We start from the raw sequence: 24,953 nt of genomic DNA, 5'->3' as shown, positions 1-24,953 counted from the left end.
AATTTTCCTCCAGTGTGGCAAGTCAAACTGTTAATACTTTCAAAGTTGCAAAGCAAAAGTAACTGGTTGGGGTTGTGTTTTTGTTGTTGTTGTTGTTGGTGGTGGTGGTGGTTGTTTTTTGTTGTTGTTTGTTTGTTGTTGTTTTTTCAAATTAATCAGTCAATAGGTTTAGAGTTTAATTATTCCCACATTCTTTTTGTCATTGTTGTTTTGTGTTGTTGTGTTGCCGCTGCTGCTGCTGTTGCTCATGATGGTGGTGGTGATGATGACCAGCTAACTGCAACAAACCCATGTTCCTTCAACTCACGGCTTTTTTTCTCTCTCTTTTTTCTCTCTCTCTCTTCTGAACCTGAAAGGCGGCCTTAAAACTAGTTGACCCAATTTTCTTCACCAACATGGCAACTATCGGAAGAAAATTAACCCTCTTTTACTGTGTAATTTGCTGAAGCAGCCTGGCCGCCATCTGCGGTATCCTTTGTTGTAAATTGGCTTGGGGGTCAGGTTAGAGTTGAAAGGCGACCTTTGGTGTGCACGTGACGTCTTTCTACCATTCTTTCTTTTTTTTTCTTCCTTCCTTCCTTCCACTTCTTTCGCCCATTCGTGCTTTGAAAAACGGCCTCTGTTACGCCCGTGTCCTCATTCCTGCTCTGTTCGTTCTTTCTTTCTTTCCTTCTCTCTCTCTCTCTCTCTCTCTCTCTCTCTCTCTCTCTTTCCCCTCTCTGTGTTTCTATTTTTCATTCTCATGCAAGTATTCTGAATGGTGGAGTCGACAGTCAACCAAATCTTTCAAAGTTTCTTTTTCTGTTTTTTTTTAAGCGCAGAGACATAATGACTCATAATTCTGTACCAACTACCAGCTAAGGAACGACAATAATCAATTATAATTTGCCACTGCATTATTTAATGTCTTCACAATGATGATCTCTAAATGATACAATGAGGACCAAAGATTCATTTATTTATCCATTTATTTATTTGTTTATTATTCATTTACTTGTTTTTTGTGTTTTTATGTAGGTTTCTTTATGCATGTTATGTTTGCAACGGGTCACAGGTCTATACGCTGTTAAACCATTTGTTCTTGAATCTTTCATTCTCTTTCTTTCTCCCCTTTCAAACAGGTAAAACAGTACCACCTTATGCCCAAAGCAGATTGCTTTTTTTCTTTCCTTACGTTTTCTCTCCCCCCCCCCCCCCCCCCGCCCTCTCAAATAAGTCGTTTTTCAACACCTGAATGCTCAAGCTATTTTCTAAGCTATTTCTGGGATTGCGTCCGTCTGGTCAAACTTGCCCATTTGTCCGTCTCGTACACCAGAGACTAACCACTTCTTTCAGACAAGGTCAGGATACTAGGCATTCCTTGCATGAGTTCTCATGCTAATAAGAAAAACAAATTTTGACATGAATGACTTCAAGCCTAGGAATGACACGTTCACCAGTGTTCTTTGTGGATTTCACGGCGCATGAAAACGAAATGTTAGAAGTTCAGAAAGCGTTTTATTTTATCAAATAATAATAAGGAGCACAACTACTTTGGTTCCTTTACACTAGACAGGAGCACACGATAACTTCACTCCAGTGTGTTTAGCGCTTCCTGATGGCATCACGCCGGGAAGAAGAGAAGAGGTACAAAGTAACAAACCCATGAGTCCCCCCCCCCCCCACCCCCCACTCCCCCCTCACACACACACCCCGACACCCCCGAAAAAAGAAAAAGAAAAAAAGCTATAAATGCTATTATGTTTGTGTACCTTTAGACTACACAGAACTGACATAAACACAATGAAACAACGACAGAAGCAACATGTAGTTTAGAAAACCAATTTTCAGGTTTTAGACTGGACAATAAAGACAACGCAATGTTGTGGTTTTAAACTAGATAAAGACAAAAAGACACTGTAACATACTGACCGTTGCCCTAGTAGACTGGCTGGATGTGAAACCAAATCGTAGCGAATCCAGATTTAGCATGTAACATTAAGCAACAAACTTGTGCAATACCTTTTGCTCCATTAGGCAACACACAAACACACAAGTTCAAGCAAAAGCACAGATGAAACTCGAACCGGCAAACATCTCAGACTGTGAAACAAAAGTTCTCAGTTGTTCGTATATACTTCCAATGAACACATCTGTCACCTACCAAGCACGTTTTACTAACCCCCTGAACAGGCTATGGTGGTTCGTTTGGGTCTCTTAATCCGGCTTGGGTATTATTAACCCCAAAGCTTGTCCCGTGCTATTTATAGGCACAAATGCCAGGAGTAGACAGTCGCCCAGAAGAAAATCGGCTTGCCTTGCAGGGCAAAGAAAGGGTGGGGTGGTTGGGGGGGGTGTGGTGTTGGGGCCTGGAGTTGGTGGTGGGCAAAGAAGGAGGGACGGTGTGTTCTAGTGCTATTCTTACGCGTTCAGTTCCATTCCCTCTTTCCTACTCCCTCCACAAGAGAGAGGGACAGAGAGAGACAGAGAGAAAGAGAGAGGCAGACAGACAGAGAGAGACAGAGAGAGAGAGGATACATAAATAAAGTTACTGATATATTTTTCTTCTGAGGTAATAGAGTAAGCAAGATACTGCTTTTTTCTCATCCAGCCCTCAAAGGGGAAGCAGATAAAACAAAGGGGGAAATCATTATCAATACGGCACGCACATTATAATCAGGTTTCAGGAACGGCAACAGGCATTTACAGCACTATATAGGTAGAAGCTAGAGGAGAGTGAGAGGTGATAGAATCTATGAGAAACTGAAACTGAAACTGTTTAATGTCATTAGCACACATGCCATAATAACATGGGGTTCACAATTTCATGTCCAAGAAAAACAGACATTAAACATAAACAAAGAAAAGTCTCAGAGACTACTCCACACATGCAGACAACAGTCTCTCAGCGTTCATGTGAATCTCCATCTATGTATATACAAAATAGGCCGACACCTTATCAAAGGTAGGAATCTATGAGAGAGAGAGAGAGAGAGAGAGAGAGAGAGAGAGAGAGAGAGAGAGAGAGAGAGAGAGAGAGAGAGAGAGAGAGAGATGTCGTAGTACTACAGTTTATGCTGCACTGACTGGAGCTCAGATAATGTTCCCAGAATCATAATTAATCAGACCATTTATCACGGTGATCAATAGGAAGCATATCCGATTTTAAACTTTTCGTGTTCTTACTTCCGGTAACAATCTTTTTTTTTTTCTTTTTATCCTTACAGATCTTCTGATTTCTCCTTTTATTCATAACCCCCACCATCCCATCCCCTGCACCCCCACCCCCCCTAATCTTTTGCTTCTCCTGTTTCTTCGTCCTCTATATTTCGTCTGTCCGCTTCTTTCATCCCCTTTTGCCTAATCAAATTTCCTCAAAGTGGAACATTGAAATGCAGTTACAATACTTTCCAAAACAAATCGCGGTGTTTTACGATTCATACACTTCCAATTCCCCAGCGAAACACGAGGCCCATAACTGTGGAATGTTCACAATGCATTGCATTATGTCCCACGAGAGAACGCAATAGCCAGCCGGTGGAGGATGGGGGAAAAAACGTACCCATGGGTGTTTTTTTGTTGTTGTTGTTTTTTCGGTGGGAATGAAAAGCTCTCCTTTAAAGTGCAGCCGGGATAATAACATTTGCACAACAGAAGCTTGGGGGGAAAGGGCGGGGAGATGGAGAAGGGGGTTTGAGTGTTCCAGAGAAAACAAGACACCGCTTCCAAATTCCAAAATGGTTTTTAAAAATGCGTTGTTTTGTTCTTTTTTCTTTTGTTTTGTTTTGCTTTGTGTATGGATCGTTTCCGTATCTGGCACTGAGCCGGTTGGTTGGTGGGGCAGTTTTTCCATGCCCGTTAATTTTGAAGTGTGCGTTCCGCTTGTGGCGAGTCAGTCTGTTCTGCCCTGCATGCTCTGGACTTTATGTCACGGTGCAGCCTTTTGGGAATCTATTAATTTAATTTGGGACAACACATTATCCGCTGCTCTGATCAAGCTTTGAGATCGAAATCTGTTTCATGGATGGCGAATGTGAATATATAAAAATATATTCCCCCCCCCCCCCACCCACACCCCACCCCTTAAATGTGTGTGTGTGTGTGTGTGTGTGTGTGTGTGTGTGTGTGTGTGTGTGTGTGTGTGTGTCCATACTATCACATATGAATGTTCTTTCTTTTGAAGTCAACCCAGTTTCCCATTGATGATAACGAAAACCGTACATCTTGTGGGTGCCTGGTTAGCTCAGTTACTACAGCGCCAATCTGACATTTTGAAGGTCGTGTGTTTGGTTCCTGGGGTGCCAAAAATCAATATGGGTATTTTGACTTCCTACGTCATTGTGGGGGTGTCCTTTCCAAAGGTATCAGTACAGTGTCAGGTTTCCTTTCCCCCCCCCCCAATTAGAGTGGCCTTGAAATAATTATCCATGTCCACCATGTTATGTCAGAAAGGAGTTAACCTTAAAACGTCTACTTTTTCATTTCGCATTTTTTTCTGTCTTCTTTCCTTCTCTTTTTCCTCAAACGATCACTGTAAACTTCTGAATGTTTACTGTGCATGTTGGAGTTGAAAGGCAACGGAATGTTTACTGTGCATGTTGGAGTTGAAAGGCAACGGAATGTTTACTTGTTTACTGTGCATGTTGGAGTTGAAAAGGAAACGGAATGTTTTGTGTGCATGCTGGAGTTGAGAAGGCAACGGAATGTTTACTGTGCATACTCGAGTTTAAAAAGCAACGGAATGTTTACTGTGCATACAGGAGTTGAAAAGGCAATCGAATATTTACTGTGCATGTTCGAGTTGAAAAGGAAACGAAATGTTTACTGTGCATACTGGAGTTAAAAAAGGAAACGAAATGTTTACTGTCCATACTGGAGTTAAAAAGGAAACGAAATGTTTAATGTCCATACTGGAGTTAAAAAAGCAACGGAATGTTTACTGTGCATGTTGGAGTTGAAAGGCAACGGAATGTTTACTGTGCATACTGGAGTTGAAAAGGCAACGGAATGATTACTGCGCATACTGGAGTTGAAAAGGCAATGGAATGTTTACTGTGCAGGTTGGAGTTAAAAAGGCAACGGAATGTTTACTGTGCATCTAGAGTAGAAAAGGCAACGGAATGTTTACTGTGCATGTTGGAGTTCAAAGGGCGACGGGTATGCAAAATACATGAAAGCCCACAGTGAATCTGGTAGTTCTGAAGCAGGTGTAAATATATACCTGCCGTCCCCAAAATGCTCCGACAAAACATCGGAGAATGTGTTGTCTCACCCAACGGTTTCAAAACGACTGCGGTCGACGCGAAATGAAGTGCAAACAGGAAAGAACACTGACTTGTCACGAAAGCAACCAGGCACACACAAAAATTCACAGGTGTGGGGAAAATAGTTTCAATTCACTGACGAACTGGGTTGACACCACTGAAGAGATCCACGTCACCACTCACGGTCTAGGTAACACGTTTTCTTCTTCTTCTGCGTTCACTCGTATGCACACGAGTGGGCTTTTACGTGTATGACCGTTTTTACCCCGCCATGTAGGCAGCCATACTCCGTTTTCGGGGGTGTGCATGCTGGGTATGTTCTTGTTTCCATAACCCACCGAACGCTCACATGGATTACAGGATCTTTAACGTGCGTATTTGATCTTCTGCTTGCATATACACACGAAGGGGGTTCAGGCACTAGCAGGTCTGCACATATGTTGACCTGGGACATCGTAAAAATCTCCACCCTTTACCCACCAGGCGCCGTCACCGTGATTCGAACCCGGGACCCTCAGATTGACAGTCCAACGCTTTAACCACTCGGCTATTGCGCCCGTCGACACGTTTTCTTTTCATTACTTCCATCACCATCCACTGCTTTCGCTCACCTTTTGTTTTCAGTCCACTTTTTCAAAGCACAATGGGAAGAGTCAACTCGCATTTGCAATCCAAAAACCACGGACAGGTCCGCTACGAGGATTCCGGGTTTAGCCTAAAAGTCAATAAAAATTCGTAGTTGTCCACGATTTTCTTCTAGGGGGAAACAAAATGTCGAAAACTCCCGAACAATAAATCATCAACTGTTTTGTTGTTGTTGTTGTTGTTGTTTTTTACGGTGATACAAGGGCTAAAATGTCCCATGTTGGGACAGGCTGACCTTATGAATAATGCATTGGACATGCATGCACACACACACACACACACACACACCACACACACACAGAAACCCACACTTTGGAGCTTCATGAATACACTGTGTGGAAAAATGCAACAAAACGCTAACCACTCTTGTTTGTTCCCCCTTTTTATGATCATAGCTTTTTCTGCGTGTCAAACCGAGAACGTGAAATACGCAAATGAACAAGATCAGCAGAGACAGTGCGTGACGTATGCTTCTTGCCACGTGATTAGACAGCATGACACTGGACACGACTACCATAGATTAGATGCGTTTTTACCTAACTTTTATGTTGTTTTGTTTCCAGCCAAAATAGCTCAGAGATGAAAACATGAACTGCGATCACACACGCGATCTTTTTTCAGGATTTACACCGCCTTCTCATATATATATATATATATATATATATATATATATAGATATATATACATATATAGATATATATATATATATATACAGAGAGAGAGAGAGAGAGATCTCTTTTTTTCCTTTTTTTTTTAATGGTAAGTTATATTCTTATTTTAACACTGAAACTACGCTCATGGTTCGAAGTATGAACCGAACGAACGAACGAATGAAATCTTTTTTTGAGAGAGGAAAGTAGTAAGCACAATGCGCTCACATACATCCCGTTCTCTGGGCAATAGAAAATTAATGATGAAAAGAAGAAAAAGAAAAAAAAAAAAAGTGCGAGCCAAATTTACAACAACAACATCAAAATTACATAGGCATTTACAAACATAAGTACAGATATTTATGTACAGTACAACAACGATATTCTAAATAACTAACAACAGTGACAATAGCGACGAGGTGTGGTGGAGAGCAGAAAGAAGAAGAGACAAGTGGAAGAGTGAAGAAAAGTGGGTGAGGCTGACAGACAGACAGGTAAAGTTGTGAGAGATTGACAGAGGAGCCAGTCATTCAGACTGAAAGGGGAGGAGAGAGGCATGAACATATTGACAGAGAGAGAGAGAGAGAGAGAGAGAGAGAGAAGAGAGAGATTGATGTGGATAGACTGCTTGATGTGGATACTTATATCGCGCCTATCCTCGGCCAGAGACCAAGCTCTATGCGCTTTACAAACATGGAGTCATTTGCACCACAGGCTGCCTACCTGGGTAGAGCCGACTGACGGCTGCCACTGGGCGCTCATCATTCGTTTCCCGTGTCATTCAATCAGATTTCAGGCGCACACACATACACACTCAGACAGACATGTAAAAGACAGAGAGAGAGAGAGAGAGAGAGAGAGAGAGAGAAGAAAGAGGAGAAAAGAAGAGAGAAAGAGAGAGGAGAAGAAGAGACACAGAGAACAAGAGAGAGAGAGAGAGAGAGAGAGAGAGAGAGAGACGAAATTTGAATTTTAAAATTTGCATGGACACAGTGTGAGGTCTTTTTGACCTGTCTGACGATGCCAAGCATGTGACGGAACGGCTTGTGCAGTTTGAAATTTCACTCCGTCAGCGAGCGAGTTAAATCTTCACACACACACACACACACACACACACACACACACAACTGTTATAACTGTGGAGCTTCGGTAACAGAAGCAATAGCGTGGTATCGTAAATAAGTTATCTCTGCCAAATGAAGGTACGTTTTTCACTCTGTCGGTATGTATCACACACACACACACACACACACACACACACACACACACACACACACACACACACACACCACACCATTTTGCAGGGAGAAAAACGAAGAAAAGAAAAGTTGTAGACAGATTTTCACGATATTCTGCGCAAGAGTAGTAGGCTATGATGGGTCAAAGATCAATCGATAATACTTTAGTAGCGTAGCGATCCGATGCCAGGTAATTCTTTAAGGAATCCTTCAATCAGAAGTCAGGCAACTAAAAGCAACAGGGAAGATGTATTCAAGAAGGGGAGAGGGGGCGGGGGACGAGCAAATGAACTGTTCGGTATGGGCAGAGGAAAACGTTCTTCAGACTTCCTTCCATGATCCATCCTTTATTTTTGAGAGGGAGAGAGAGAGAGACAGAGACAGAGAACTCAGAACTCAGAGGGTTAATGTAAATTGGTATTTGATCACAATACAGACAGATAGAGAGAGAGAGAGAGAGAGAGAGAGAGAGAGAGAGAGAGAGAGAGAGAGAACTGAATTGAATTGAATACATTTTATTTTCTGAGGGTAATTGAGGAAGCAAGACAATGTTGTTTTTTCATCCAGCCCTCGAAGGGGGAACAGTAAATTAAAACAGAAAGGGGAGGAGAGAGAGAGACAGACAAACAGACAGACAGACAGACAGAGATGATATCTGGGAGCAGTCTTTGCGTGGCAGTGCTGTTGCTGAACATGTCTCAAAATGGAAACGATGGATTGATGGCCCTGGTGCCTCGATTTTCCTTTCACCACCAGCACCACTGCTCACCCCCCCCCTACCCCACCCCCCGCCCCCTGCCCTCTCCCTCCCCACTCCTTCCAAACTGCCAACATCCCTTCCCACCCATCACCCATCACCCTGCGCGTCGAGACGGGCTTTTAATGACTTGTTTCTTTGAGTGTTTTTATCCCATTGCGTCATGGCATTTTGCATGATGGTGCAAAAAAAAACAAAAAAAACAAAAAAAAAAAATCAGCTGCAAGTCTGGCACGAACCAAACTGGTGGATATTGTAAATGCATCGATCTGACGTCGTTCGGCATTAATTCCCATCATTCAAGTTAATGTTCTTGGCGGATATTCTGAGGGCTACTGTTTAATAAAAAAAAAAAAAAAAAGTAAGTAAGAAAGAAGAAGAAATAATGGGTGGTGGTGGAGGGGTGCTGTGTACGAGAGCGACTCAAAACCGGCACATGTTTTGTGCCAGTTGTGCGCGCGCGCCACGTCAGTCTTTTTTTTTTTTTTTTTTTTAATCCGTCTGCAGGCTCAGAACTCCTGTGTGCGGTATTAGAAACACACGTGTACCCAAATTCACACTACGCCTTCACATATAAAAGTCAGTATGCACCTATAAGTTTAAAAGCAATGTAATTCTACACAAAAGACATGTACCTGCCGCCTAAACTGTCCCGCCAACAGTGAGTCATCGCAAACAGACCTGATCCGCCGTGAGCAGGGATTGGTGGATGCAAAGTTGAATGACTGAACACAAACTTAAGTAAAACAAGAGAGGCAAGGCCTTCAAGACTCACCTGTGATAAATTAAGTCCCCTAGCATTAATTACAGAGTAATTTCCCTTCTTTACTATCTGCACCAAAACGTTTGCAAAATAAATAAAAATTCCATGCTTAGCAAAAGAAGTTCCTGTTTGAACAAAAAATGATAATAATGACTCCTCTTGTTGTTGTGTCAGAATAAGAGGTCAAAGTGCCAAGTTTAGAGAATACATAAAATATAAATATAACAGTAAATGCAGTTTGCATATAATTAGGCTTCTTTTTTAAAATTTTTTTGTGCCCATCCCAGAGGTGCAATATTGTTTTAAACAAAATGACTGGAAAGAACTGAATTTTTCCTATTTTTATGCCAAATTTGGTGTCAACTGACAAAATATTTGCAGAAAAAATGTCAATGTTAACGTTTACCACGGACACACAGACACACGGACACACACACACACACAGAGACAACCGAACACCGGGTTAAAACATAGACTCACTTTGTTTACACAAGTGAGTCAATAAAACTGCCGGAACCAACTTAAACAAAACAAAAAACCAATCCATCAAACGCACTGCACATTTTGGACAAAGGAATAATGTTATTCAACGCCGGCTGTACAGCCGAGACAATGAGGGAGGACGGAGTGGCGAAATAAAGTGGTTAGAGGTTATATTATTTGTTCTGTATTCTCTCCTTGATTTTTTTTTGTTTCTTTTTAACATTCGGCTTTGATTTGTTTAATTTGCTTGCGGTTTTTTGTTTGTTTTTTTGTTGCGCGCGCCTATCGTTCATTCTAGATACGCGCGTGCTTGCGTGCATATGACGAGTACTTTTGCTGCAAGTCTGCATGCATGTGAATATGCGTCGACGCTTGTGTGTACGAGTCAGTGTAGGCGCGACCTCGTGTTTATGCTTGCACGTGCGCGCGAATTCGAACGCCACTTCAGTGAAATAAAACGTCCACTTTTCGCCTTCCCCGTTGTTCAGCTGCAAATGGCGGCAATATCCACCATTTGCCCCTCCAGGCGGAAAGAGTGGTGTTCACAACAAGGCACGGACGTTCACTCCGCCAGTAGAGGAGATGAAGAAATGTGCAGGCAGCCTAAAAGGCAACGCATCATGATACAAATCGACAGCTTGCGGCATCAAGCCGCTTCATCAATCGATCCAACCATCAATAACTGCCTTTCCAGCCCATCGGGTTGCCTTGCAGATCAACACAGCCAGTTTTGCTGGAAGAGCAAATTGCACGCTGAGCAGCAAAATGAGCGTGGAAACTGCCGCATGCTGCAAAGGAAGGTCAACGTGACCTAGTTTCGGATATAATGATGTTCTTTGACGGCTGCACACACAAACCAAACTTGTTTTTTTTCCCCCAAGACATTCATGTTAAAAACAAAAAGTTTTCAAAGGAAAGATAAGATCTTAAATGATACATTCCCAATACTTAGGTAACTATGCAAGTTATCATTGACTTAACACACAAGCCAAAGAGAGCAGATTCGTTTTTGAAGACAGAAAACTGGTAAAGAAAAAAATACGAAGAGAAAAAAAGAAAAGAAAAGAAAAAAGAATGTAAAAGTAAACTAAAGAAATGATTTATACAACCCGGCTACGTATTCACTGATGGTATTGGATAAGTCCATGAGATCCAATCCAGGAGACTGTTTATATACTGCCAGCTTAGCGCAAGGGACCAGGAGATATTCTTCAAAGTGATGGGCGAAATCTCAAAGTCGGAGACACGGTTGTTCATGAGGTACTTAAAACTGGGCTGTTCAAACATGATAGTTTGCTTGTCATGACGTTCTGTGTCTGACACAATGGTAAGTAAATTTAGTTGTGAGCGCATACGTATCCGTGAAGATCTCTTCACAGTTCAAGTTGTCCGCGGCCGGCCGATGTTTTCTTTAGTTTAACGGTTAAGCCTTTTCACTGTAAGTGATATTAGGCCGACGTGTGCCTGTGTGTGTGCGTGTGCTTGCACACTGAAGTTTACGCGTTTCTCCCTTTATGTCCCGACGGACACTGTGTGTGTATGAGTGTGCTAATGCGCGCGGACGGGCATGCGTTCTGTTTTCTTTTGTTTTTGTTGTTTGTTTGTTTGTTTGATTTTTTTTTTTAAACAGAAATACACAACCAAAACGACTTTCCTTACAAACACGGACTTCAACAACAACAACGAAAGAGAATTCTCTGTCAATTAATTTCACTGGGCTGTAAACAACAACAAAAACACACACACACACACACACACACACACGATTATATACAAAACCAGACTTACCAATGCAAAGTGTTAAGTTGCGTACGTGGTCAGTGTTACTCGAATATCAGTCCACTCTCTCTCTCTCCCTCCCCGAAACCCCGCAAACGCAGTCACTGCCAACGGCCCATGCACAAAATCCTTGCACTGCAACAACCCCTTCACAGCAGCAAGTGGCGAGAGAATGACGAAGAACGCACACACCTCCACTCCCCAACTGACCGCACACACACACACACACACACACACACAAACATATATGTTTAACGCTGACTTCACAAAACCCGTTTTCAGTTGGTGTGCGTTTGTGCTGCGCGGGCCACCTTGTACCCTTCCCTTTCTTTCCCCATGTCTTTCAATATGTTCTGGGACTTGGAGCGAGCAGGGTCAGTAGCTGTCTTAGCTTGTCTGCACCGACATACAATACATACACTTTTTTCTTTCTTTCCTTTTTTTTTTTTTTTTGTTGTTGTTGTTGTTGTTGCTCACTATAGCTTTTGAGTGCAATGGTGCTGCTTAACATGTTCTGCGCGGATGTCTGAGTTCTGTCAACTTTGCGATACTGGTTGGCTGGTGTTTTGACGTCTGGTGATATGTTTTGTTCGAACTGATGTTTTTTTTTGTGTGTGTCTGTGTTTGCTCTGTTTGAACATGGCGTCTGTAGTTCAGTCGTGATGTTAAACACAAGATGATGAAATAAAAATCAAAAAGTGTGTGTGACTCTGTGTGTGTCCCCTATGTGTTATTTTCTAAAATAAGCTCCTTTACGACAAACCTGTTGCATGATTTATTGTATTTAAGAAGTTACGCATATCGTGCTTCAATTCAATTACTTCCCTTTGTATTATATATATATATCACAATCTAAGTGTCGTATCTCAACTCTGACCCGTGACTGGGGAGTTCAAATCCTGTTGCTTATAACATATAGCCCAGTCAGGGCTGAATGGCAGCTTAGATTATGATGTCATAAGCATTGACGTCATGGAGATTATGCTGTGAACAATTTGACCTTTGACATGGCTTATGGTCTCGCCGACCACACAGAGCCATATCAGGTCTGCCTTGCATAAGCCGCATGTGAGAAAAACCACCACCATTGCAGTTAATGACATTTTTAACCATGAGCTCCTTGAGTTAAAAACAAATTTTTTTTAAAGAAAGAAAGAAAAGAAAAAGAAAGAATGAAAGAAAGAAAAGAAGACAAGATTGTGCTTTGGCCGTCAGCCCTTCCGCTAAATTTATCATCCTCACATTAAAAGGATGTGTGTGTGTGTGTGTGTGTGTGTGTGTGTGTGTGTGTGCGTGTGTGTGTTCTATGAAATGTATTTCGTTTTAATCGAAGCCTTATTTACTTGATAGCTTTTATCACCTGATTCATATCTGAAAAGCGCTTTTTGATTTAAGTATTTCACTGGCAAAGAGCTGTTGAAATGTTTCTTTAAGGCTTGTTTATATTCAACTGGATGATGTAAGGCGCTTTGAGCAGCATTCGTTTTGGATATCGCGCCACAGAAAAATTATATATCATTATTATTTTATTTTTTTTTATTTAATAAATCGCAGCAAAAAGGTTAAAAAATAAAACCACCCCCAAAATATATATCAAAGTCACATTGGCAAATAATACTGCAGAATGGACAGCTAATGCCCGGACATCCGAATGTTCATAATATCACTTCAGTTTCATTGCCAGAGCAAAACTGACAAGCATCCACTGGCCACAAGCGCGTGTATACATATGCTCACTTTACATCTGTCAACCTCGTCACATCTGTCCCTCTGTCATTTTACCAGGCTTACATGTGCCGTTATCGAGGTATGACATATCACAGCGCTGCTTTTGAATCCAGCTCCATATCGTCCGATTTGTTAACAAAACCACGTTTCACACACACACACACACACACACAGACAGAGAGAGAGAGAGAGAGAGAGAGAGAGAGAGAGAGAGTGAGAGGGTGATACCGTTATGCTTTCAAGTCTGCATTGAAAATGTTGCTAATGATATAATAAATAATGGGTCGCTCTAACATCAGTGATATATCGTGTTTGACAGAACCATCCCTCTTCCCAATGAAGATCAAATCATGTTGTTGATTTTAGCCCAGCCGACCACAAGGGAGCCACTTCAGGGCTGTCTGGAAACCCACTGGTTCTTTAAAAGCAATCCTTCTTCGTTCGTAGGCTGCACCTCCCACGTTCACTCGCATACATGTACATGAGTGGACTTTTACATGCATGACCATTTTTTGGGTTTTGTTGTTGTTGTTGTTTTTTACCCCGCCATGTATGCAGCCATACTCCGTTTTCGGGAGGGGAAAAGCAGTCCTATGACAGGTCTCCCCCTCGGTCACATCACCTGACTGAGGTGGCTGTCCGCATTACTACTGAATAAAATCAACGCTGCTGTGCTCGTACACGCACAGCACACACTTATCGACACACACACACACACACACACAACAGAGAGGCGCACAAAAGTGCAAGTGTTCACACGCTATTTGATTCGGACTCGCACGGACAAGCACCAGACTGGAACGGAAGGGCAAGAAAACAGCCTCTTTGCTGCGTTAGAGACGTGACATCAAAGGACTGGACAGGAAATTGAATGGACATTTTCAAAAGTAACCATGGAGATACAATTTCACCGTGCTGCACAGACTCTCTCTCTCTCTCACACAGACACACAGACACAGAAAGGCAGTTCAGTTCAGTTCAGTTACTCAAGGAGGCGTCACTGCGTTGGGACAAATCCGTATACGCTACACCACATCTGCTAAGGAGATGCCTGACCAGCAGCGTAACCCAACGCGCAACAGAAAGGCAGACAAATGCAAGTGCATAAGCTCCTGTGACAGTGTGACAGGCATACAAGAAGACACAAAGAGAGAGACGGCGGGAGAAAAATAAATCACTTTTTTTCCGCTGATATAAACGTTGATTTGGCATACTCTTTACATCTGTTGTTGCTCTGAAACCTAGCCGATCCGAAAGGTATTTGTATTTGTATTTCTTTTTATCACAACAGATTTCTCTGTGTGAAATCTGGGCTACTCTCCCCAGGGAGACCGCGTTGCTACACATTACAGCGCCACCCATTAAAAAAAAAAAAAATTCCCGCGTGCAGTTTTATTTGTTTTTCTTATCGAAGTGGATTTTTCTACAGAATTTTGCCAGGAACAACCCTTTTGTTGCCTTGGGTTCTTTTACGTGCGCTAAGGTCATACCCCGGCCAGCTATAATCTGGATACAAAAGCTCCCTCTACACAGTATCCAAATGGTTTCACACCAGCAGCAACACGCCGAAAAAACAAACAAAAACACTATCGATCTTCGAATCACATATGAGCTGTCAGTCAGATGTGAAACATTCAATATCTGACGTATTCAGCAAAGCGTACATGAACTAAAACTAACAAGTCGATAAACTGGTGGACATGTTAGAGGCACAGTCCATATCAGTAATGATCTTATTATATGATAGTTTTTAAACGGGGAGGGGGGGGGGGGTATACACCGTTATTCAAAACGCCTCCATGAGTTCATGAACCTTAGAAAATTAATAGCAAACTGGTAACTGTGATCACTGTCATATTAGGTGGCAAATTACATTGTGTGTGTGTGTGTGTGTGTGTGTGTGAGCGAGCGAGAGAGAGAGAGAGAGAGAGAGAGAGAGAAACTTTGACAGTGAATAATTCCTAAATGTCAGCCATCTGCGCGCACGTGGTTGACACGTAATATTTCAGTTTTGTGAATTGCTTTCAGGGGATTATTATTTCTGAACGCATGCGAATCTCGGGGTAAAACTTTAACAGAAAGAAAAAGGGGGAGGGAAAAGACATTCAGCAAAGATGTCAAATGCGTTTCGTGGTAAAAACGATATATAATGTTTATGGTTCATGCTCACCAGAATTTACTTGTATTTTTGTTTGTTTTTCTCTTGAATGTTTGACATTCATAAGAGGTCATCTGACATGAAGAGCATGCATTTTTCTTTTTGTCTTTCTTGAATGTTTTGACATTTGACATTTACAAGACGTTATCCGACATCCTGTACAGACCTACAAGACATTTGTTGCAGTTGTTCGTGTTAGTTTTTTTTATATTTTTATATTTTTTATTTTTACTTGTTTCATGTGTCCTACTTTTTACGCATTTTGAATGATGCAACTTTTGCTTTAGCTTTTAGCTTTAGCTCGCGAGCACACAGCACACATAAGCTCCGGAATTTGCATTGCAAAACTTTAAAGACAAGAGAGGCAAGGCCTTCAAGACTCACTTGTGATGCACTTAAAAAAAGAAAAAAGAAATTAATCGTTAAAATGTGTTCTGTATTTGTTGTTGTTGTTGTTGTTCTTCTTCTTCTTCTACGTTCGTGGGCTGCGACTCCCGCGTTCAGTCGTATATACGCGAGTGGGCTTTACGTGTATGACCTTTTTTTAACCCGCCATGTAGGCAGCCATACTCCGCTTTCTGGGGTGTGCATGCTGGGTATGTTCTCGTTTTCATAACCCACCGAACGCTCACATGGATTGCAGGATCTTTAACGTGCGTATTTGATCTTCTGCTTGCGTATACACACGAAGGGGGTTCAGGCACTGACAGGTATGCACGTGTGCTGACCTGGGAGATCGTAAAAATCTCCACCCTTTGCCCACCAGGCGCCGTCACCGTGATTCGAACCCAGGACCCTCAGATTGAAAGTCCAACGCTTTAACCATTCGGCTATAGCGCCCGGGTTAAAAACAAACAAACAAACAAACAAACAAAGCAAAAACACAAAAAGGCCTGAGCGCAGATTCGAACCCGGCATGTTCGGGTGGGAAGATGTTGTCTTTCTCACTGCCCTATTGCGGATCCGTTAATGACGGTCAAAAATCAACATTTAAGCGCGATACATTAATTGCGGTATTCGAAGGGAGAACGCTGTTTAAATCGTATTATTTTGGTGTATCTCGGGCATATAAAAAAAATCTTGAAAGACAATTAAGAATTCTTTAAAGTCCGCGGTTAAGGAGACGTGGCTATCGGCCGCAATCACACTGCAACATTTAGCCGTTTTTCTCTGGTTCTAGATAGATGTAGGTACAAGTTTAGTTACACTCGCCGGGAAAGTACAACACGGTTCATTCAATTTCTCTTTTATGTTCATTCTAGTTAACTGAGTGCCACATTAAAAGATTCATATGTAGTAAACACGTAGTATGTGTCACTGTATGTGTTCTGTCCAGAATTTGTATTCTTTCCATTTAACTGCGAACCAGAAAATCGAGGTCACGCCGTCCAGTATTATGGTGTTTTCGGAATCCCGGAAATGGCCTCAACGAAATAAACCGTTAATGATACGGGAAACATGGTTTAATTTGGGAAACTTTCAAACTCTTATTGGTAGGACTGCGAAGATTTTTTCTATGAATTTTTAGCCAACTTTGGTATTGACGGACAATGTATTTCCAGTGAACATGGCAATGTTAATGTTTACCACGAATACACAGACATACAGACACACACAGACACAGACACAGAACCGAACACCGGATTATAACACACTCACTTTATTTACACAAGTGAGTCAAAATTTATTGAGGCTTTCGCTTTTCGCTCGTGAGTGATAGTTCGGACTTCTTTTCTTTCTTTCTTTCATGCATGTTTTGATTTAAGTTTGTATATGTGACAAAGCTGTGAGTGGTAAGGGATGTTTATCTATTGTCTGACTGAACTTGGATAAAAGACTAAAGATTTAAAAGATGTAAAGAAATATCCTTTGGACCAATCCTATCGACGGCGCTAGGTTTGTAACCGTGGTAAAAAGGGGGATTGAAATTTTAAAGAATACAATGAATTAAAGAGATACAAAGTAAAAGCATAGAAAAGATCCTCGCACAGGGCAGGGGCATATAGAGGCCAGTCACAAAAGAGTTTTTTAAATTTTATTGTTTCATTACAATATTCCATGAAAAGAAGATGAGGAAAAAGATGAAGTAGAAGAGAAGAAGTAAAGAAGACGTGCATGTAAAAGGCACGAACAAATTTCATAAGAACATGTCAGTAACGGAAGTGGATAGTAAGCACATGTATGTGTATATATGATATTGTCATGGAAAGACTACCACTAGGTTTGGAATAAGCAACAACATAAGATAATGCATATGTGTGAAGACCAAACATTGACATCAAATGACATTTCTAATACATTTAAAGTGCGATAAAATGTGGCTAATGCTGATACACTGAAAGTACACTGACAGTATACTAGTATAGATTAGGTGATGCTTATACTGTGTCAGTGATTCAAAAAGACCAGTTATCATGTAGCACTAAACTAGAGTAAGTTGTATTGGAAAAAGCATGATAACTGAATTACAATCAGCAGATTGCGATACATATAAGATGGTGTTATCCAATAACTGATATTATCCACAATCTTGTAATTACCACAACAGAATACTGCACACACATTATAGACAACTAAGCACACTATAACTGTAAGGTTGGTAGTACTGAGAGTCAGTGTAACACTGAAGCAGTACTGATATTTGCATGTGAAATAATATATGAAAAATAAACAAGATGATAGAATAAGTGGTTTTTGCATTAAATATTGGCAACCTGAGAGATCAACTAGTAAGTCGTGCTCAATTCCACATTGGAAGAACTAGCATGGTTTGCTCAATAAGTGGTGGTGCTAGCTGATAGGTTTGCACAAACTATTGGGTTGTGCCAAAACCAAACATTAACAAAGTATGGCCAGTGTTCTGCATTTAAATTTTCTCTGCTGAATGCTGGATACATGAAGCCTAACTTTAATCAGTCTGAGCAGAGGAGAAAGAATGCATTATCTATAGGATATTCTCAGTCAATGAACTATCAGTGAGTGGAGGTGAAAAGATTTCTGCGTCAGTACTCTACGCCAATAATGACCGACTGTGACGTACAAAAGTAATGAATATTACCTATGAACATAATCATGACAACAACTTACGTCAAACAATAACAAGACCTGTGACTGAATGACATCGCAATTTTTCTGACAAAGTTTACCAACTTTAAATGCTATCAACACACAACACAAACAGTCGAAGGTGCCATGCAATATAGCATTTTCTATGTTTGATAACTTTGAAGAAATATTCCTATGTTCTTGTGATGCTGGTATATGATAATGTGTTACAATTTACAGCTTTCAGGTTTTCTGTGTCAACAGACACATACCTGCCAAAGCATGCAGTATCATCATGGCCTGTATTCTTCTTCACAATGTTGCAAGGACACTGGGATTGCCTGAACCTGACTCTGAATCTGATGACTCAGATGATAATGATGGTGCTGGAGTTGCCAATGCTGGAGACAGGACAGGAAGACCTGCTCGAGACAGACTGAACGATACTTCCGTTGGAAGTTGTTTGATCTTACCAGCTGAAGTGCCATGAGTACATGAAACAATCTCTTATTTTGTACTTTATTGATAATTTATCACCTTGTGGGACAACTGAACAATAGGTTAATTAAGTATATATGTGTGAAGGGCTTTTCCAAAAATCTAAAGATAAAAGCTCATGACCCAAATCCAACCTAAGTTTACTGCTATGTTTGCTTGTGCAACCTGATTTTTGGCAGGCAACAAGATGCACACAGCCACGTTAGCTTAGTCACTAATGCGCGGGAAGAACAAACCGCTGGCTTCAAGTCAATTCAAAATGGCGACCACCATGACTGGATTTCTGCTGACCACTGCCGTTGATGTTTTGCACTCGTTTGCAAAATCATCATGTCTGTTTTACTTTTAAACCACACGATTTAAGTAAACAGTTTATATGTAATCGGTCTTTAATTTCAATTTCTTGTTAATATTTGATTTCAGGCTATAAATGTCTCGAAATCACCACTGTAGTTGTGACACACTCATTTGAATCCGAAAGCTGATGACCACTGTCACATTTCCAGTTCTCGCGTCAATTAAATAGGTAACCACTGAAAAGAAACACGATCTACGCTTAGAAAAAAAATTCTCCTTGAAATGATGTAATTATCTCTTTGCGTTTTATGAAGGTATTGACCGTAAAATGTCTAGTTTCCTTACCATGTGCCCGAGTAAGGAAAGATAACTCTGTCAACTGTAAAGTGTATGCTTCATGTTTCTCATTTGAAATGTTATTATATCATTATTAATAATACTTATAATTCTGTTAGTTAATCATTATCATTATTACAATAAAGTATTGTTATAATGGTTATTTGCATGTTTTATGTGTTTGTTTTTTTGTCGGTGGTTCTTTTTTTCTTTTTAAATAATAAAAGTAACTTGTTGAGTGTTTTCCTCCCTGAAAGGGAGCTCAAAGCGCTTTACAATAAACAATACACACACGTGCGTGCAATAACGTACAAAAGGAAGGGGGGAAGGGGGTGGGAGGGTATCGGGGAGAAGAAAAAAAGGAAGAAAAAAAAAGATTTGACACACAAAAGCACAAAACAGATTTAAAGACTACGCCAATTACATTTCTTAGTCACACACACACACACACATGCATGCATGCACGCGAAGAGTTTGCATGGGTTATAACTGAATGTCATTGGAAAGGGATGGAAGGTCTGTGCATAGGCGTTTTCAAAAAGATGTGTTTTCAGACCAGTTTTAGAAGACTGAAATGAAGGACAGTGGCGTAGATCGTAGTGAGGCAAACTGTTCCATACAGATGGAGCTGAATGAGAAAAGGAAGAATCACCGATTCTTGTTACTGTTGGAATGATGTACCTCTCTCAAGTGTAGGCTGAAAAAAAAGTTTAAAAAAAAAGTAATGTGAATAAAATTTCAACATTTTCATAACCATTTTCTTGTGAATAATTCTTAACCTTCACCGTACTTGGTTATTTTCCCACTTATCCATATTTAGTGGGTCTCACAGACCCACACTCGCTAAAGAAGGAATCCAGAGCTTACCCCCTATTCATACATCGTGGGTCTGACAGACCCATACAAATTAATGTGGGCTTTTCCAACTTCAATAGACTGAGCAACACGTTCCTGTCATCAGATCTTTTCCCACCCCTCTTCCGGCCAATCAATAGCAGCCTCTGTATGTGTGTGTCTGTGTCTGTGTGTCTGTGTGTGGCAGCCTCTGTATGTGTGTGTGTGTATGTGTGGCAGCCTCTGTATATATATATATATATATATATATATTTGTGTGTGTGTGTGTGTGTGTGTGTATTTCTGTGCGTGCGCGAGCGTGTAAGTATACACGTCAGGAGAGCTCTGTGCGCGCGCGCATGTGTGTGTGTGTTCGTGTGTGTGTAGAGGATGAGGTATGTGTGTGTTTGCATGTGTACTGTAGGAGCAACGGAATATTGGAATGTGCGGGTGTACACACACACACACACACACACATGCACGCACGCACACACACACACACACACACACACACACACACACACATATATATATATATGTCATCGTCAGGAAAAGGGATAGGCAAGATGTACGTGTAACAAAGACCATGTGCGGCGCCGAGTGTTGGACAGACCATCGCCTTGTAGTCTCGAAGCTGAATATTCGAATCCAGCCCAAGAGACGCCCCCAAGGCCAGAAGGCTCCAAAACGGCTTAACATCGCTAAGCTGAAAAACATCACCATCAAACAGTCCTTTGTGGAGCTGCTGGAAGATCGTCTGGAATCCGCCTCTCTGGACAACCAGAATGTGGAGTCTGACTGGAGGACCCTGCGTGAGCTGATCTATAGTACAGCTTCAGAGACCCTGGGACCCATGACCAGAAAGCACAAAGACTGGTTTGATGAAAACTGTGATGAAATCAAGCAGCTTCTGGATGAGAAACGCCGTCTGCATCAAGCCTACCTGAGCAACCCAAAGTCCACATCAAAAAAGGATGCGTACGATGCCATCCGCAGGACTGTTCAGCAAAAGTTACGCCAGATGCAGGATAAGTGGCTGAGTGACAAAGCTGATGAGATCCAGGGATATGCTGACAGGCACGATATGAAGAGGTTCTATGATGCCTTAAAAGAAGTCTACGGCCCCACATCCTCAGGATCATCCCCCCTCCTCAGTGCAGATGGGAATACCTTGATCACCGAGAAGGAGAAAATTATCGAACGCTGGGCTGAGCACTTCAACAGTGTCTTAAATCGCCCTTCCTTCATAAATGATGAAGCCATAGACCGTCTCCCACAAGTCCCCATCAACGAAACACTGGACGATCCGCCAACACCTCTTGAGACCCAGAAAGCAATCCATCTGCTATCCAGTGGCAAAGCACCTGGCTCAGACTCCATACCAGCAGAGGTCTACAACGATGGAGGCACTGTGCTGACTGAGAAGCTCCATCAGCTGTACTCACTCATGTGGAAAGAAGAGATGATCCCCCAGGATTTCAAAGATGCATCTATCATTCACTTGTACAAGCGAAAGGGGAACCGGCAAGCCTGTGATAACCATCGGGGCATTTCCTTGCTCTCCATCGCAGGCAAGATTCTTGCCAGGATCCTACTAAACCGCCTCACAGCACACCTTGACCAAGGTCATTTGCCTGAGAGCCAATGTGGATTCCGGAAAGAGCGCGGAACCACCGACATGGTGTTTGCTGCAAGGCAGCTGCAAGAGAAATGTCAGGAGCAAAATGCTGCTCTGTTCTCCACCTATGTCGACCTCACCAAGGCCTTCGACACCTTGAGTAGAGAGGGACTGTGGAAGATCATGGCCAAGTACGGATGCCCTACCAGCCGCCGTGGCGAAGTGGTTAGCGTCGCGGACTGACGGCTGGGAGGACGCGGGTTCGAATCCCAGCGGAGGTGGGTTTTTCGGCCCGTGGCCGGCTCCTACCCAGAGTTGAGTGTGCTGTGGGCTTAAATGGGGAGACTGGGACCACACAGTCGAGTGTCATCCACTTCAAGGATGCGTCTTTGGGTGTGTTGCTCTAATTACCTGACCAACACTGCAAGTGTCTCTATCTCTTGGGCCTGGTTAACGCCGGGATATCATTATGACAGGAAGCGTAGAGTACAGCCTTGTCACGCAGTCCCAAACCAAAATGGACCTCCATAGCAACATCGTCATCATCATCATCATCCTCCTCCCCCTTCATCGTCATCAATATAAACAAAATAGTCTCAAAGTCTGTGACCTTTCATGCCCTGCTCTCATGGTGACCTCAGTTTCGATACCCCTCCACTTCCGTGCTTTGGGTGAGTCCTGTCAATGTCGTCAGTGTCGGCAGATTCATGGGGGGTCTGTTGTTTGAGGGACGTGGTGGCGGTCTCCACTCTGGGAGAGACGCTCGCTCAGTCTGGCTCCGCGACTAAGCCATTATTGTCGTTAGTAAGGGGCTTAGTAGGTGGTGTCCTAAGTACGTTAAAACAGAACAGGCACCACTGAACACCACTGAAGTGACTCAGCAGCAGTGCAGGGTCTCCTCTGGTGTGTGGCCTCCAGGCGACCTAACATTGATGGTTCCCTGTGGACTGCCGACGCTGGGACTGCGACGGACGAACCCGGGTGTGGCCGTGTATGGGGGAATCTAAATGAGCGGCGTGGGAGTAATGCCACTGAAACGGCGCAGATGATGGGGCAGCAAAACAAAAAACAACAACAACAAAAAAAAGTACGGATGCCCTCGGAAATTTATTTCCTTGGTCAGCCAATTCCATGAAGGCATGCAGGCTCGAGTCCAGGACAATGGCGAAACATCTGCTCCTTTTGCTGTCACAAATGGTGTCGAGCAAGGCTGCGTCCTGGCTCCAACGCTGTTCAGCCTCATGTTCTCTGCAATGCTTACTGATGCCTTCAGAGATGGCGATGTTGGAATCGACCTAAAGTATCGAACAGATGGCAAGCTAACTTGATGGCAATTAATAAACTTGATAATCATCAAAATATAACTTGCCTGAGGCAATGACACCGGTAGCCTGCTGTACTGTTGTGTTTTCCGTGAGAGCCGGATGCGATGTGCCAGCCAACTACAGAAGCAGTGAGGTAGCCTATGTGTTATCAGTCATGTACGCACAATCACGTCGTTCCACGTAGTACAAAGGGATTATTGGTTTGTTCCCTTCTTTTGCGAGTATGGGTCTGAGAGACCCACGAATTACGAATAAGGGTACTTAGTGTTTTCTCTTCTTTGGGGAGTATGGGTCTGTAAGACCCACAACGTAGGAATGCAGGTAAAAATTTTCACAATTACGTAACTGATTAACTAATCAGTTAAAGTGTACATTAATTTACTAAAATGATGCATATGTTGTGACAACAAAAGTCATAAAATTTCAAATTAATCGGACACCAAATATATTTTAAAGGCATTTTTTAAGGCAAAAATGGGTCTGTCAGACCCACAAAGTACGGTGAAGGTTAAAGGAAGTTTAATTGATTTGTTTCTAGTTTCATTTTCTCTTTGCTCTTTCTGTTGGGTATCGCAAGCAACATTCACACACAAAAATTCAGCAAGTGCAGATTAATGTTTTGTTTTTCCACTGAAAGTGATTTTATTGGGAAATAGTACACGACAGGCTGTACAACATGATAAAAAACATGGATTAAATTTGGTCACACTCACACAAGCTGTTGACTATACCTGCAAATATGGGCTGGCCCCACTGTTGTTTTTTGTTGTTGTTGTTGCTTTTTTCTGCTTCTTTTTTGTTTTTGTTGTTGTTATTGATGGACTTTCAAGAATCCTGACTTGAACAATACAATAGACATGGTTCATTTCAACTTCGGTCATGTAATATTTTGTGTCCAGGAATACAGTGTATTGTGCAGTGAAGACATAATGACACACATGCAACAAAACGCACCAAGCCACTATAAGAAAAAAAAGAGAGAGAGAGAGAGAGAAAATGCAACCTATCATGCAACATAAATGACTGCAAAAGATTTAACCATCATATGAAAACAGAGAATTAATTATGTATGAATGGCTTCGTCACAGTTTGTGTATGTGTGTGTTTAACTCCTTGCCTGCAACTCTAAACCTGCACCTCCCGCTCCCTTGCCCTCCCCAAAACAAAAACACGAAAACAGCTAAATAACCTAATTATTCATAATCATCTGGTACCTAGCTTACTTTCCAACAGGAACATGCCTCTTGATCCCTTTCCTGATGAAATATCATATCAACAATTTTCATTTTTCATCCAATTTTTGAAAATTGCAAAATGGGCCATTTTGAATGCATACATCTAAAGATAATGAATGCTGAGGTAGCTATATATATATATATATATATATATATATATATATATAAAGCTAAGCAAAATGCAAGTATTGTAAATAAAGTATTCATAAAAGTTCATCTCTGTAGTACAAGTAGTTTCAATTTTATGAAGCAAATCTTGCGATTTGGAAAAAAAAATGTGCATGTTTCGGGGAAAAAAAATTCAAGAAGCTCAAAACATCT

General features: G+C 41.8%; 1 protein-coding gene across 2 annotated transcripts in view; it reads right to left on the bottom strand.

Annotated features, from left to right (window-relative positions):
• The window catches only part of LOC143282119 (uncharacterized), a 91,391-nt gene extending 79,688 nt beyond the window's left edge, over positions 1 to 11,703 (bottom strand). The window contains exon 1 of one of the 2 annotated variants that reach the window (XM_076587630.1): positions 11,568 to 11,703. The gene's annotated coding sequence lies outside the window, so the exon portion shown is untranslated. Of the gene's footprint in view, positions 1 to 1,911; positions 2,077 to 11,567 lie in introns of those variants that run through there. The other variant, XM_076587633.1, reaches the window with a different exon arrangement.
• Positions 11,704 to 24,953: the final 13,250 nt, after the last annotated feature.

This window comes from Babylonia areolata, chromosome 5 (assembly GCF_041734735.1).
Source record: "Babylonia areolata isolate BAREFJ2019XMU chromosome 5, ASM4173473v1, whole genome shotgun sequence".
Taxonomy (NCBI): Eukaryota; Metazoa; Mollusca; class Gastropoda; order Neogastropoda; family Buccinidae; genus Babylonia; species Babylonia areolata.
The sequence above is the reverse complement of the archived record's forward strand: the minus strand, read 5'-3'. Positions and strand labels throughout refer to the sequence as shown.